The sequence below is a fragment of the Nuphar pumila genome, chromosome 3 (genome assembly GCF_984573655.1).
Source record: "Nuphar pumila chromosome 3, dmNupPumi1.hap1.1, whole genome shotgun sequence".
NCBI classification, from domain to species: Eukaryota; Viridiplantae; Streptophyta; class Magnoliopsida; order Nymphaeales; family Nymphaeaceae; genus Nuphar; species Nuphar pumila.
This window is the reverse complement of record NC_143251.1, coordinates 117,420,265-117,437,887: the sequence shown is the minus strand read 5'-3', so window position 1 is coordinate 117,437,887 and position 17,623 is coordinate 117,420,265. Positions and strand designations below refer to the sequence as shown.

Below are 17,623 nucleotides of genomic sequence, written 5' to 3'. Positions count from 1 at the left end.
TTTGGCAAAATCTCGGCAATAAAAAAACAAACTAAAATATAAAAAATAATTTTTATAAGAAAATATTAATGAAAATTATTTAAAAATAAAAACATGCTTTTTTCATGATAAATGGCCATTTAAAATGTAAATATCATGTTTAAATTGTGGTATTTATGTTTTTTCATAAATCTAACGATATTTTGAAAATCTTGCTAGAAATTGTCGTTTTAAACTTTTAGACAATTTCTCGTGAATCGTGATATTATCGAGATTTCATAAATCTCACTATATTTAACACTATGGTGGAGACACCAATCCAACTTCAGTTTCCATCTTTAGGAATGTTAGGAGATGCATGGACTAAAATTTGAAGGTGCGAGAATTGCATGGACTAGTAAATTGAAGCAAGGTTGTCTATATTGTGCCATCACGTATCGTTACTTTTGGGGTTTACTATACGAAACACACGCGTATCACGATACGAGTGTATCGTACCCGTATCATGTTGTAACGATACACTTTAGACAAACTTTAAAAAGGCTGAAAATAATCTTCTTTTTTCATTTTGGGTTTTACCAACTTTTGCATTTGTTTAGAGGCCATTAGAAGTGCATTTTCTATTGTTTTTTCATCCAAAGAAGTGAGCTAAGGTAAAAAAAAGTGCATTTCCACCATTTTTTTCCTCAAGAAAATGGGTTAAGGTAAAAAATCGTTATTATCAGTAAAATTACAAAGCTACTGTCCAAAAAATTTATATCAAGGTAGAAATCAGGTTTCACACAACTCCAACAAAGATGGCATAAGATGATCTGGCATGGCAAAGGAGCACTCAAGTCATGAGTGGAAACCGATTGAAAATCGAGTGTAATTATTGCCATAATATTTTGGTTTATGTAATACGAATGTATGAGTCTTGTTGAATGTTCTTAATTAAATATATTTAATATTTTAAAGTATTCTTGTGAGATAGTTGATGTTTGATATAATATCGCATATTTTCGAGAATTTGGCCAAGCATAGAAGAAAATTGGTAGAATCTCGATTTTAGGACGATGTTCTTTGAGTCTGGTCTTGGCATAGGTCTCAAAGACAAGGTCGAGATGAGCCAATCGAAATGTGATAAAGAGTTTTATTTTCAACCTTTAAATTCAAGCTAAATTCAAGTTATTTTCGAACAAATTTCAGAAGCAAAATTCAAGTTATATATCGTTGGATGAGTCTCAAAATTCTGAGCATAATGATAGCTTACTTTTTTTAATTCAGGCTACGGTTGGCCCGAAAATCACATTTTTTTGAAAAAAGACCGCCTCGACGAGCCGGTCCGGTTTTGTATCGGACCAGATCCAATGCTTTCGATCCAAATTAATATGGATAAGGACTTTATCCAAGACCCATATTAATCAAGATTTGATCCAGCCCAAGATCCAATTTTGGGTTTGGATATGGATTTGGATCTTGAATCTGGATTCAGATCCAAAACCCATACCCAACAAAAATACAACTTTAATTCCAATTTTTATATTTAAATTGAAGTTAATTTGGAGTTAAAAAGACTCCCATAGGGATAAGGTACCCTTTGAAAGTTTTTGGACATATTCCCTAGTAATATTCCCTAGTAGAGTCCTTAAATAGGTTTAAGAAAGGTAAGGGTTGAGAAAGTTTAATTAAATTAGGAAAGAAGTTTGGAAAAGTCAACACTTAGAGTTTTTGAAATTACCCGAGAGTGGTGTGTTTGACACAGCTGTTGTTTATTGTACCAAAGAAGTGGCACTTGTGGGTGTGGGGTATCCCTTGTGTCCCCGACATTAGATGTGGAGGTATAATGTTCCGAAGGTGATTCGATCGAGGGCTAAGTTGGAACAACAACAACAACAACAACTACGCCTTCATCCCAAAACAATTGGGGTCAGCTATATGAACCAACAAAGAAAATCATTACGAGTCTTTCACATGAATCCTTCTCCTCCAATCATTTTTATCCAATGTCATGTCCTCGGTGAGGTTCAAAGCATTCATATCCTTTCCTATCATCTCCATCCAAGTCTTCCTAGGCCTACCCCGACCTCTATTAACTAATATATTTTCTCATTTCTCCATCCTTCTAACTGGAGAATCATTAGGCCTTCGCCGAATATGTCCAAACCACTGTAAACGATTCTCTCTCATCTTATTTTTGTAGGAGGAAGATTGATGCACAGCCACCTGTGTAGAGAGAGAGAGAGAGAGAGGAAGAGAGAGAGTCGGCTGCACAATAGAAAACTCGTTAACACATGTTATTAGGGCTTCTCTCTATGTTAAATAGAGAGAGGCCAAAAAGAATAATTACATCTAAGCCCATTATGAAAACAAAATTTCAAATAACCTCTAATATAAAAAGACTTAAACTTAAAACCACCTATTCTCAACACTCCCCCTCAAGTTGGAGCATAGATATCAATCATGCTCAGCTTGTCACAACATTTTGAGAAATTTGGTCTAGCAAGAGGCTTTGTAAACATATCTGCAACTTGGTCTTCCGACTTTAGATATTTGGTAGTGATATGACCAGCTTGAACCAAGGTTTTAAAACCCGTGACTCGGAACTCGACTCGTTCTTTATTGACTCGTGACTCGGCGGGTCAACTCGGTGACTCAGACCGGGTTTTGTTAACTTTTGATTTTAAAAGAAAAACAATATATAATTTGTATCAAACCATGTTTTTCAGTAAACATATAATCTAAAGAGTTGACAATAAAAAATTGCAAGTTCAGAGTAGAAAAAGTACAAACTTCTTCATAACAAGGTCACATGGAAAGATCAAGTTACATGAAGAAACTTCTTCATAACAAGCATGTCTTTGGTATTCAATGAAGGCCCCATGTAACTGAGTCTAGAAACATACTTAAACTCAAATTTCTAAATAGAATGGTTTAGGAATTTCAGCTAAACTTCTCGAGAAGACACCCTAGCTTTTGTTAGCTTTCCTTTGATCCTTTCTAGTGATCTCACCTCATTGAGAACAACTGTAAAACCCGAGATTTCTTATTTGAAAATATCTCAAATTTTTCAAGTTGGGCCTAGATCCACATTACGGATCCAGGACCCATAAAGGGGGGGTAATTAGGATTTATTCATTTGAAACCTTGATTTAATGATAATAATGAATAAATAAAATTTAAAAAAAAAAAATCTAATTTAATTCGAGGATCCACAGTGGATCCATTTGGATCCACTTGTGGATCCATATCGATTGGGGCCGGGTTACGGGTCTCGGGTCCGGACCCGAGCCGCGACCCTGTGTAACAGCCCTTTTAAAGAAAGGGGCAACCCGATAAGGGTTGCCCGATAGGTTCGTTGCATAAAAGGAAAGGGGGGCAGGAGGGGGTTACGCAATGCGTAACCAACTCCTCCCATCTCGGCATGGAAGAGGGCCGATAAAAGGAGTGGAGAGGGGGGGGTTTCCCTCTTCACTCGGGCACTCTCTCCTCCCCCATCTCCTTTCCCCCGTCTCTCTCTCTCTGTCAGTGTGTATCGGAGAGGAGGAGTTCGCCGGCGAGCTGCGGCAACAAGCAGCCATCAGCGACTGCAGCGAGTATCCCCCTGTCGCGAGAGCAACAAGGAGTGTCAGTCGCGGCCCTACCTTCGCGTCCCCAGCCTTCGATCGCCGGGAAACCCATCGGAATCAAGTACGGTTCTTCTTCGAACCTGGGTGAGGAATCGAACAGGGGTTCGATTCCATACGTTGATTTGGGGGTTTTCTTGATAAACCCTAAATACCCAAATCAAATTGATTTGGGGGTTTTCTTAATATGCCCTAAATATTGAAATCGGAAAACAGAAATCGTATATGTTTATGAAAACAGTAATCGTATAGGCTTGAAAAAAAAAATGTTGTTTCATGTTGCAGGCCACTAGTGCATGGGTTGGAGGCGACAAGCCCAGCCGACCCAGTCGGCTGGGTGCTGTGTTAGCAGGGCCCAACCGACCCAGTCGGCTGGGTGCTCTACTTCTTTTGGACCGGGCCATAGCAGGCCCAGCCGACCCAGTCGGCTGGGTGCTGGCCTGGGACTCGTATGAAAAAAAAAAAAAAAGAAGAAAAAAAAAAAAGAGGGTTTCCTGTGTGTGCACTTGATCCCCTTTAATGAAAATCTTAGAGATTTTTAACGGGTGTTTCGGTGGATGATGTTTTTGGATGTTGGTATTGTTTTTTGGAGCTATATAGTCTTTGGATCTGTTTGTTTTACTTGTTTTCTTCATTTTGGATTTTCTTGTGGTGTTTAGTATGATTGTATTACGTAAAGAGGTGAATTGCTTAAGAAAAATAAATAGCCTGGACAGAGATTTCTAATTTGGGCGATTTTTTTTCAAGTTGGTGTTTGTGAAATAGCAAAAAGAACTGTTCTGGGCACATAAACGGTTGGGTTTCAGGGTTGATGTTGAATGGGGAGGAGGTTATGAAGGTTGTCAGAGACCCTAATCAATCAGATTTGGGGGATTCGGTTGCCATTATCAAATTAAAATAAAACCTTATTTGGGGTTTTTGTTATCATTGTATGTGCATAGGGAGAGTCATGTATAACCTGACTTGGGTAGGTTACACGATGGGCATTAGGTGCATCATGAAGTTTTTTTTGTAGACAAAATCTTTTTATGCTATTGGATTAAAATGTTCATATTAAGCCGTGTACATTGATGTGATTGGTTGCTGAATATCATTCCTTCATATTTTGATAAGTATGATAATGTACTGCTATACTTGCTGCTGAATACGCAAAATTTTGAAATCATAACACCCAGACTTATGAAAGGCTGCATGATATAACTGAAATTGGGTATTAGAATGAGAATCTAAAACTGAATGTTGAAATGCCATTACACAGCTCAACGTGTGTTCAGTTTTAAAACTGCATATATTGGCCTGCGTATTTTGCCTTGTATTCTTGTACTGAAATTTCACTAGACTGATAGTTAGTCCGTAACCTGTCATAATGGAGTTTTCACTTGAGTTGAGCTGGAAATCATATGGTCCTTCCCCACTCTTGCTTCCTTTATTCTTCTTACCTGTGCTTGATTATTACTAAATTAATGTCTTCATGGCATAGTTATACCTGAAAGGAATCTGTAACCTGTTTCATGAGAAGGATGATTTGTTTTGTTCTTGCTGTTTTCATTTGGGGTTATCAAGCCTCCGAAATCTATTTAAAATTTTGTCTTGAAATGTCACATTGTGATGTGCCAAATAGGAGGACAGCATTATTAGGTACACATAGCCGACCTCCATTCTTTTGTACAGTTCCCCATCCATATTCGGTAAACTGGGCACAACTGTTATCATTAGAGAATGGGTTCATTAGTATTTACTGTTAGGCAATATATTGACATAAAATGAAGCATGACTAACTAGTTATACTTGTTAGTAATCATTAATGGGTCAGTTGTGTATAACAGTGCTCATGTTACACCGTTTAGGGAGGATGGATACATGAAACTGAAATTATACATATGGAATGTATCTTGCTTGTATGTCCCTAGATGAACGTTATATTTTTGGCTAGAATCCATGTGTTATTTAAAAGCTTGTGTATTGGATTGAGAGAAAACACTTGCCGTGGAGGTTATGCTTTCACTAACTGTTATGGTTTTATTATGTGATGCACCGATGGCCAAATTGGACCATCAGCGGCCTGGAGTGCCGTGGGTTGGTTTTCTTTTATTTATGTTTCTAAATGCATCACTTGGCACATTACTACACTGCTCTAGTGGTGGTTACGGGCTGGAGTCCCGAATGAGTCCCCGCAAGGGAGGATGCGGATTTTTCACTTTACTTTTGCATATTGTGTTGCAAACTTAAAGAATGAATTAAATAAAAATATAATAAGAACAGTGTAATTTACATTCTGGGATATCTCATCTGGAGTATGAGAATCTTGGATATCCGGTCTTGGGGAGACTGTGAGGATACAAAAACTCCGTGTCGTTGTTGCCCCTGAACCCGATATTGAGGTTCTTCTCCTGGCCACGGTTTTAGGGAGAATCCGCCACTTTACCCGGGAGTGGTGTGTTAGTCACAGCTGTGAGTTTATGGTACCAAGGAAGTTGCACTTGTGGGCGTGGGGTGTCCCTTGTGTCCCCGACATTAGATGTGGAGGTCTAATGTTCCGATAGATGGTGTTGTTTCCTGATATCGGTCGAGGGCTAAGTTGGAACCCAGTAATAAAATACAAATTGTGTGTTAAGCTACCCTGGGAACCTACTTGACCTCGGGGTTTGTACCCGTTTGGTGTATCCGCGGGCCACGGTAATTAAAAAGAGGAACTTAAAGATGTATGCATCTAATAGGGCATTCATATGGAAAGATGGAACTTAAATGAAAGATAACAGAAGAAATCATGCATTGCACATAATCATGCATTTTTCTGTTATGCATTAGATCATGCATGTTTGAATCATTCTTGATATCATGACATCATTTGGTGGTTGCATACGCTTTACTTCGTGAAATCATGCTGAAAGGTTGGTTATTTAGTTGTTGATATATGACACTGTTTACTGTTATTGATTGGTGAGTAAATGAAATCATTGGTAGTTATGAAAATTTAGATGTTGAAAATTTTATATCTGCGCTCACTCAAATCACTGCATGAAATCTTATCCATGTTCTTTCTCTCATCTGGTTTCTTTAGAAGTAGCTGTGCTCAGAATTTCGGTTCTGACACCCTACTTTGTTGGTTTTTCACAGGAAATGGTGAACAGTGAAGTTGGACATGCATCTGGGGATGGATGAGTTATACTTGGACTTGTCAGCTTCAGTAGAGGATATTGTGGCTCTTTCTTTTGTCTTTCAGTTCTTTTAAATTCTGCAATTGTTACTTTACTTTCAGTTGAATGAAACTTTGTCTTTGAAATTTTATTACTCATTAATAAAAGAGTTTTAGTTGGTTGATATGGATGATAATTGCAACTTCGTTTGTGGTGTGTGGTTATCCAACTGAAATTGGAACTGTAGGGACCCCAGGTCTCTGGGAAGTTTTCCGCAACTCTTAAAAAAAAAAAAAAATCCGCATTTTTCAAAAGTAGGAGTTGGGATCGTTACAACAACAACACATCATCTTGCATAAAAAGCCAGATTGAATTAGTTGCAACAAGGTAAAACAACAATAAGAGAATGAATCACCAGAAGAAATTCCAATTATGACCAAGGGAAATGCTATCACATGGATACATGTACAAGCATACTGTACAAGATCAGCACAACTGGTATGATATGGGTGTTTCTGTCAAAAAATAAGGATGACAGGGCACAGATTGTTATGCACAGGTGTGATACAGACTTTGTACAAAAAACATATACACTTTGTTTAATAATATGTGTTCATAAAACAACACTCAAAGGCACCCAACACAAGAACATGAAGTACAAGCACCGATACGTGTATGCTTCACTTTTTTGTTAGATCTTTGAATCATTTTTTTTGCCAATATGTTTAATCAACACATAAAGATTGATAAATTATTGTATCTTTGAACTGGTTTGTCTTGAAATTTATTATTTATTATTAAACTGTTATTTTGAAATACCCAAAAAATCAAATTTCAAATATCCCAGAACTCGGCAAAGTCAGACCGAGTCAGGTTGAGTCAGACTGAGTCAAGGCAAGCCGAGGTTACACTGTTGGGTTGACTCGCTGGAGGGCCGAGCCGAGCCGAGTCAACCGAGTCACCGAGTTGACTCGGCGAGTTTTAAAACCATGGCTTGAACCATATCTCTTACATAGTGGCAATCAACCTCAATGTGCTTTGTTCTCTCATGAAAGACAGGATTGTTCGCTATATATGTTGTCGCTTTGTTATCGCACATCATGGTCATAGGAGAGGAAACCTTCACCTGAAGATCATGAAGAACAGAACAAACCCACATCAATTCAGCAGTTGTTTGGGCCATAGCCCGATATTCTGATTCTGCACTCGACCTGAAAACCACATTTTGTTTCTTACTTCTCCAAGAAATCAAGTTGTCTCCAAAAAACACACAGAATCCTGTGGTAGATTTTCTATCTACTACAGATCCAGCATAGCCAGCATCAGAATAGGCTACTATCTCGAGAGTTCCACCTTTCCTGAACAATAACCCCTTTCTAGGAGAAGATTTTAGATATCTGAGAATCATTATGGCTGCATTCGAGTGTACCTCAGTTGGTTTGTCCATAAACTGGCTAACTTTGCTTACTGTTAAAGCAATATCTGGCCTGGTCACAATTACATATAATAGCTTCCCTACTAGGGAGGGATAGCTTTTGCTATCAACTGGTTTTGACCCTTCTTCAAACAACTGAACTTTATGCTCCATGCGAATATTTGCTGGTTTAGCTCCCAACATTCTCGTTTCCTTTGATAAGTCAAGAACATACTTTCGTTGAGACAAAACCATCCCTTCATGGCTCCTAGCAACTTCTATACCCAGGAAATATCTCAGTAAACCAAGGTTTTTTGTAAGAAAGTGTTTTTGAAGATGAGCCTTTGTGTTTTCAATATCTTTCACATTGTCTCCTGTAAGGATGATGTCATCCACATATACCACCATAACAACTATGTCTGAGTCAGTTTTTTTGATAAATAGAGTATGATCTGCCGCTGACCTATTAAAGCCAAAGCATGACATCACTTCAAACAACTTTTGAAACCATGCACGAGGACTCTGTTTCAAGCCATAAATAGCCTTTCTCAATCTACACACCTTCTGACACTCCCCCTCAACCTCGAAACCTGGAGGTTGTTGCATGTAAACGGTCTCATATAGATCCCCATATAGAAATGCATTTTTCACATCTAATTGAGACAAGCTCCAACCATGTTGAACAACTACTGAGAGAACAAGACGAATGGTACTCATCCGTGCAACAGGAGAAAAGGTTTCAAAGAAGTCAATAACATATCTCTGAGTATACCCTTTCGCTACTAATCTGGCCTTGTACCTTAAAATAGAACCATCAGATTTGTACTTTATTGTATATACCCATTACATCCAACAATGTCAGCATTTGTTGGGGAATCAACTAGATCCCATGTATGCTGAGATACTAAAGCATCCATTTCTTCTTGCATAGCCAGCTTCCAGCGATTATCAAGCTCTGCTTGTTGATAGTTCAGAGGAATAGTTTCAGCAAATAAGGCTGAAATAAAAGACTTCATCTGATTTCCAATTCTGGCATCGGAGACAAAATAAGATATGGGATATAAGGTACATTGTCGTGTCCCCTTTCGTAGAGCAATAGGCATGTTATCATCATCATGAAGATCACTATTGTCAGTAGAACTTACCTCAGGAGAAGAAGAAGATGAAGGCTCTTGCGGAGGTGGAGCTCTACGTAGAGCAATAGGTTGTTTGGTTCGGTAATGAGGGCACAGATTCCAAAGGAAAAGGAGGTATAGGTAATGGAAAAGACTCAGCTGGATCAACCTGCAGCGGGGAACCGGTACTGGAGTAATATAGAGTGGATTCCAAGAAAGATACATCCGCACTGACATACTCTCGGCGAGAAATAGGATCATAACATCGATATCCCTTTTGATTTTTAAGATAACCTATAAATATGCATTTTGTAGCTTAAGCAGCTAATTTATCACGGTCAGGGCCAAGTTTGTGTACAAAACAAACACATCCAAATATTTTTTGTGAGAAAGAAAAGAGTGGGGCATTAGGTTTTAGGATATATAATGGAATTTGATCACCCACAGAAGACGAAGGCATGCGGTTGATCAGATAGCAAGCAGTGGTAATCGCATCACCCCAGTATAACGCAGGAACATTGGATTGAATCATAATGGTCCTGGCAACATCAAGCAGGTGCCAATGTTTTCGCTCAGCCACCCCACTTTGTTGAGATGAATAGGCACAAGAAGTTTGGGGTTCGATGCCATGATCTTGGTAAAATTGTAACAGACCTTTTGATTTAAACTCGAGAGCATTATCAGTGCGAACAATCTTGACAATAGATTCAAACTGAGTTTTTATTTCAAGAATTAAGGATTTGATAATACTTATCGTTCTTTTATTAAAAACACCCATGACAACTTAGAGAAATCATCAACAATAACAAGATAGTAATGACACAGAGTCTTAGTAGGAATCTTACTAGGACCCCATACATCTGCATGAAGAAGATCAAAGACTTTATTACTAGACTGACTCTGACTCGAAGGGAACGAACTTCAATGATGCTTTCCCAACTGACATGCTTCACACTGAAATGATGTGGTGGAAGGAATTTGAGGAAAGACCAAGACGACGATGACAATAGAAGATTGGTGAAAGCTTTGACATTAAAGGACGACCAAGACGACGATGCCACTGAACAGGACTGAATGAGGGTTCCACTGCAGCATGAACATTACCCATTGGATGATGTAGGTAGTAAACTCCATTTTCTTCGTAGCCTCCACCAATCTTCTTCCCCGTCAGCAAATCCTGAAAATGACAACCCATCGGATCAAATATTACTCTACAGTTTTGTTCTTTTGTAAGGCAACTAACAGAGAGTAAACTTTGAGGAAAGTTTGAAGCATGAAGAACATTTTTCAACTGTAAGGAGGAGGATATAGAAATATTTCCCTGACCAACAACCGGAGAGGAACTCCCGTCGGCTAAAGAGACTCCTCGATGAACAGTAATATCCTTTAGATTTGAAAAAATGAGTGAATTTCCACACAAGTGTCTGGATGCACCAGAGTAAATAATCCACTTACTGTCAGTCGGATGAAGATGATTTCCTGTTGAGTAGGCAACACCAGCTACAGGAGGAGTGAAACTCAATGGACGAAGAGCTATCAACTCATCATATTTAGCACAACTGAGGGTAATACTACGGTCACTTACAGAGATATTCTCCTGTACATTTGTTGCCTCGATAGTAGTAACATTTGCTTTAGGAGCATATGACTTTGATGAAGAAGAGGTTGGCCGACCATGCTTATCCCAGCAACGATCTTCTAAATATCCAGATTTTCCACAGAATGTACATTGAAGCTTTCCTCTGCCTCCCATACCACGTCCACGACCTCGTTCTCTGATATTTTGAATATTTCCACGCCCATAACCAGATGAGACAACAAGAGCTGATGACTGAGTCACAGGCTGAGATTGTGGAAGAGAGATCGCAAGTCTACTCAGACGATTGTATGCATCAGCAAGAGTAGAAACATCTGATCCAGTCAACATTTGAACTTTTGCAATAAAAAATTCTGAAGAGAGACCTGTAAGAAACCGAGCAACCATGGTTTGTTCTTGATGATCCTTTTGCTTCGAGCAACAAAGAGGCATGTGAGCATTAAGTCTTTCAAACGCAACTTTGACAGAGGCATAGTATTGGGCCAAGGTCTGATCTCCCTTCTGCAAATTATATATCTCCTGTTCGACTTGCAGGATACGACTCACATTAGTTTCTTGTGAGTATGTATCACGAAGATCGTCCCACATCAGTTTGGTTGTATTATAGTAGATCAATCCATCTGCAATATGGGGTTCGACATTGTTCATGATCTATGACATAACTATGTCATTATCTTCATCCCAAGTAACATATTTTCCCAATTTTTCAGTGGGTTCGTCTTCCAACAAAATATGTTTTCGACGATGTCCAGATACCGACATCATAAAAGTTCTCGACCACCTGGCATAGTTGGTTTCATTCAACCTTACAGAAGAGTCGTACGAGAAGGGGTTGGCAAAAGCCTTATACTCTCCAATATGTTCCATTTTGGAATCACATTTCGAAGTTTCAGCCATACTGAAGATGTAATTCCAAAAAAAAATCAGATTACCTCACTTGAACAGCAAGTGCTCGAGTAGAATTTTCCAACACAGCAGGGAATCAGACCTGCTGTTTCCACAAAAAAAAACAGCAACCCACAATCAGGGAAATTTTCCAACCCAGCAGGGAATCACTCTTGCTGTTTTCACGACAGAATGATAACTTAAACTAACATGCTTCTTTCACAGCACGAAAAAAAAACTCGACACAGCACGGAATCACGACTGCTGAAATCCATACTCTCAAATAAACCAACCAACTAAAGTCCAGCAATCACGACCATTGCTGCGCCCAAACACATCACGACCAACGATAATATGCAGTCGCAGAAAAAATAATCACGACAACTGTTGTTCTCCAAACATATAAGGCACGACAGCCAATAAGTCTTCAGGGCACAGTTAAAAAGATCAATCATATCTCGATCACACGCAACAACACATTAAATAAATCTTGATCACACGCAATCAGCACAGGAAAGAAAATTTCAGCTGCTCCCAAACAGCAGGAAATCACGGCAGGCACGCAACAGCACAGAAAATTTCTGCTGCTCCGAAACAGCAGGAACACAACTCGGCAAGAAACAAAAATCACGTCACGGCAGGAACAGAACTCGGCAACAAAAGATCACGGCAGGAAATCCAGGAAATCACGACAGGAGATCACGGAAAAAAACTCCAAACTGAGGAGCTCAAGGGTTACGGCTCCACATCTGCTCCTTAGATCTGACGACATATCTGGGTAACATCCCAGATCTGTTATCAGATCTTCCACAACAAATAACAGCAAACCTGATTTCAAGAAGTCGTGTTTTTTTTCCTCGTCGGTGAAGATCAGTCCTCTCGTGATCACGCTCCCGAGATCGAGGGCTCTGATACCATGTAGGAGGAAGATCGATGCACAGCCACCTGTGTAGAGAGAGAGAGAGAGAGAGAGAGGAAGAGAGAGAGTCGGCTGCACAATAGAAAACTCGTTAACACATGTTATTAGGGCTTCTCTCTATGTTAAATAGAGAGAGGCTAAAAAGAATAATTACATCTAAGCCCATTATGAAAACAAAATTTCAAATAACCTCTAATACAAAAAGACTTAAACTTAAAACCACCTATTCTCAACAATTTTCAATGGGTGCAACGCCTACCTTCTTACGTATCTCCTCGTTCTGAATCTTATCATTTATTGTATTTCCACACATCCATCTAAGCATATGCATCTCAGCTACACTCATTTTTTGAATATGATGTCTCTTGGCAGCCCAACTGTAATACCCATGAATTTTATCCGATAAATAAAGTTGAAATTTATGCCCTTGAACAGGTACAAGGATATTTTTAGTATTGTATGTGTTCTTTGTATTCAAATATCGGATATTTTGTGTGGATCTTCAATGTTGGATCCCTAATATCCTGTTCAAAACTCCGATATTCCATTCGGATCTTAGGTATCAGACTACAAACCTTAAATTGAATATTTAATAATAGATTTTGGTCAAATGGATTGGATCCTCGAAGTTTTAATCAAAATTATAATGAGAAAATTTCTATATGGGGTCTATAATATTTTAGTGAGATTGGTATAGCCTAGGCGATGTTCAGATCCACAATATTACATTTGGATCTTCGACATCAGAACTTCAATATTAATCGGGATCCTTGTATCGAAATCGTAAGGATCAATGTATATTTAGTTGGATCCATAATAATTCTTTTGGATCCATGGTTCCAAATCATATAATCAAAACTTCGGATTCTTGGATCCAGATTTATTAAAAGGATTGATGAAGCGCTATGGATCTTGGACCCATATTAAATTATGTCAATTTTTGGATAACGTAAATGGATCTATATTAACCTATGAAAGACCACAAGATCGTATCGAAGAATAAATGTATTAAGAATATAGTATTTTAAAGCTTGTAATATATTGAATCCTCAGACGGATCCAAATTGCCCAACTAGGTGGTTTCATTAAAATATTTGGGTTGAGGGTCATGAGTGTGGCCAAACCAAAACCGTACCCAAATTGGGGGTGTTAATATATATATATATATATATATATATATATATATATATATATATATATATATATATATATATATATTAAAATAAATGATAAGAATAATAAAAACATAATAATAATATATATACATCTAGATCTGCGGTTGGACCCGTATGGGCCCAAATGCATGGGGTTCGTGGGTTGCGGACCCAGTCGAACTGAGCCGCACCCCACTGGTGCATTAAGTAAAGAAAAAAAACACACACACACACATTTGGATCCGGGTCGGATCCGGATCCGACCCGGATCTGCCAACCCGTTAGGGTTAAAACTCGCATGGCCAGGGGTTTTCTTTTAAAACTTCCCCAGCGCCGCTCTCCTTCTTCCTCCCTCTACTAGGGTTTCCTAATTCGCACCTCCCGCACCCTTAAAATAACGCATGGACGAGGGGAGGCCCTGCGCTCTTCCTCTCTCGGTCTTCCTCCCACTCTCTCGTTATCTCTTTTCTCTTTCTCACTCTTCTCTGCCTCCCTAATTCTTTCTCTTCTCTCTGTCTCCCTGCGTGCGGCAAACTTGACCATCGCCCGACGCCGGTCGATGCTGCCGTCGACCTTGCACGATAGCCAACCCTGCCCTCTCTCCAGGTTGTGGTGCAGTCGAGGCCGGCAGACCATTCCACTCGCAGCGACTACCACCTTCTCTCTCTCGCCGGAACAGGTAGGATGATAACTGTTTTCTTTTTTTCAATGGTGCGTCGTGGGTCGAGCATGAGGTGTGGGGCGTTGTAAATCCCCAAATCACGAGAATGTTCTTTTTGACTGCCGTAAAACCTAAATCGATAGATTTAGGGGTTTCGGCAACTATGAACCCAAAACAAAAAAAAAGAAATAATAATGAGATATAGGATTTCCTTTTTTTCTTCTTTAGGGTTCCCATCTGTCGAGAGATGTGTGTGTGGGTTCCGTGAATGGCAACCCGAATTGTTATTTTGGGGATTTCGGATTTTCCTGACAGAAGGGTTTTGATTCCTGTTATGAACTATAGAAAAAAAATGTGAATCACGTACACGTGAATACTTGTAGATTTAAACTCATGAACAATAATGTAGTTCATATTATAGTTTTATTTCAGTTTTCTTTTGGTATCAATTTCTGATGTGATGGTCTTATTAGTATTCCCTGAGTTTTAGAAGTGCTGCCTCTATCAATGATAAGTTGTAAAGTTACCTGAATCTAAGTTTCTTATTCAAACCAAGCCTTAAACCTAAGATGTTTCATCCTTTACAGTAACATTAACATCATCGTATGACTGATATTTCGCTTCTCAGTACACTCTGTGCACTTATTGAATTATAAATGTTATGGTACACTAGTATAAGAATTTGGTAGTTCAGATTAAACAATTTTTTTTGTGATCTCAAGGTATCATGCAAATATGTGTTGTGTCTGTGCATGTCAATGCATAAAAGATATCCTCACCCACATATGAACTATTGCTTCCTTTCCTTCAGAATAAAAAGGATTAGCAGTTTGCAAGTTTTTATTGGGCTAGATTATTTTTCTGTATTATTTACAATGTCAAGTCATTACTTGTATGATTTGTTACTTAATTCCTGCATAAAGACGAACAATGGACAGAAATCCATGAATAACGTGTTTGTATAAGGCACCAGTTCTGTGTTAGGACTATGCGATAAACTCGTAAAATGGTTACTCTCTGGAAAGGTGATGCATGGTTAAGTATACTATAGATTCCTGTACACGCTAAAATATTAGATGGGATCACTTATGTTTTAATTGATCATCATATTGTTGCAGCATGTGCTAATGAAATATATATATATATATATATTGTTATGTTAATGACAAGAATGGATGTCTCGAGCTGGATCAGGACTTGTGCATATTTTATTTTATTTTCATATGAGTAATCAATGACAATTTAGCTGTCTATTATAATGATCTTCGATTTCACACGAAGTTGCCTGTGTTCCATATTTCCAAATGTCAAGTTAGCTACCTGATATTATGATATTATGTTTCATATGAAATTGCACATTAATCTGATGCTTACTGCCTATGTAGCTGCCTATTATGATGATATTCTGTTTCATAGGAAGTTGTATATTAATTTGATGCCTGGGTAACTGTACATTAAGCGGGTATTTTGTGTGTCCTGATTTTTCTCAGGCACAGATAACTGTATATTCTAAAATTGTTATGCCCAGACTACTGCGTTGTTTAGAATAGAAGCATGCACATACTGATTGATTGATAGATTAATTTTTTTAGCTTTGGTAGAACAATAACCTCTACACACCTGTCAACCTATTAGGCTGTACAAGTATATGCCTATCCATATGCAAGACAATATCTACATGTATATCTGGGTAGTTATAATAGAGATTGCCCTATGTATTTCCTTGCTAATTGTCGTATAACCTGAACGGTATATGTGTTATAAATTGTGAGTACATTGAGCCTTGGCTATAACTTTATGTACACAAACAAATGGACATGAACTTTGTGTTTAAATTTTATGCGCATTTTCACAGTACTCACACACTCATTACGCGACATTACTCTTACTGCACATATTGGGGCGCGTACACAGAAGTATATTGATGTTATACATGAAAGAACCCACATATTTTCCGAAATGTTTTCATATAGGGTCATTAATAAATCTCTGAAACTGCACGTTCGATTTATGCAATGCATATTCTCTAAGTAAATCAACTACTATTATGTGCTAGTTACTTTGAAAAAAAAAAGGGAGAACAAAGTGTGTTTTAATCTTTATTGCCATTATGAACATGTATATGACATCCTGATTGTAGTGGGAAATATGTGATGCTATATATTTGTGAAACATTATGTTTTATGCTTTAGTGATAGAAGGAATTGTAACTTGATATAGAAATGGGCGTATGTGCAATTTGTTTATATATGAAATTATGTCATGTAAGCTGCTGACATTCAAATCCGGAAATGTCTGAGTTTGATTGCTTTCTGTAGGAGAGTTGTGAGACATATTAAAGAAATGTCATTTATTGAAAATGTTTGTTGCATGCAGTCAAGTTATGTGAATTGCTTTTCTTTGTTCACTGTGAAGTCAAAATGAATGATAGGGAGTTTGGGAATCTTGCCTAATTGGGCAATATGGATTGAGTACTTGATGCAGGTACTTTGGTTAATGAGCTTGCACTCAATGTCAATAACATTGGCGAGAAAATTCAAGGTTAATTTCTGTGAGCCTGACTGGTTTAAAGATACCGGGGCATTTGTGTCTGATTGGTTTAAAGGTACCGAAGCACTTTGGGTAATAACCATAACATTGATGAGAAACTTAAATTTAATTTCTATGGTCTGACTGGTTTAAAGGTACCGAGGCTTGTGTGCTTGACTGGTTTAAAGGCACCGGAGCACTCTGACTGGGTTTAAGCAATCAATATGGAAAAAGGATTTTGGATGGTTTATACACCTTGGTAAAATGACTAAGGTTGGAAATTTTACTGCTACGATAGTAGAAGAAAGTTGGGGAAATGCCCCATACTTCGGGAAAATAATTAAATGAAAAGATTAACTCACTCAGATTCGGGCTTACCTTGGAGAGGGTAGGTGGTACAAAACTCCGGGGACATGTTTATTTGTTTCGAGCTAAAGTGACTCGTTAATCCCCAGTCCTCGGAGTTGGAGGGGACCCGGACTACCAATATGTCCTAGGTGGTAGCTCTTTGTTCTTCTGCAGAAATTAGGGATGCATTCTGTTTTGGTTTGGCCTTTGGGAGATTCTCTCGGTCGCTGGCCGCTCTCTTGGGATTTCAATCTCAGTTAGAACATTCGGGTTAATAAAA

At 38.4% G+C, this 17,623-nt stretch overlaps 1 protein-coding gene across 3 annotated transcripts in view; it reads right to left on the bottom strand.

Annotated features, from left to right (window-relative positions):
* The window catches only part of LOC149843423 (En/Spm-like transposon), a 150,358-nt gene that overhangs the window by 121,838 nt on the left and 10,897 nt on the right, over positions 1-17,623 (bottom strand). The gene's annotated exons all lie outside the window — the stretch shown is intronic.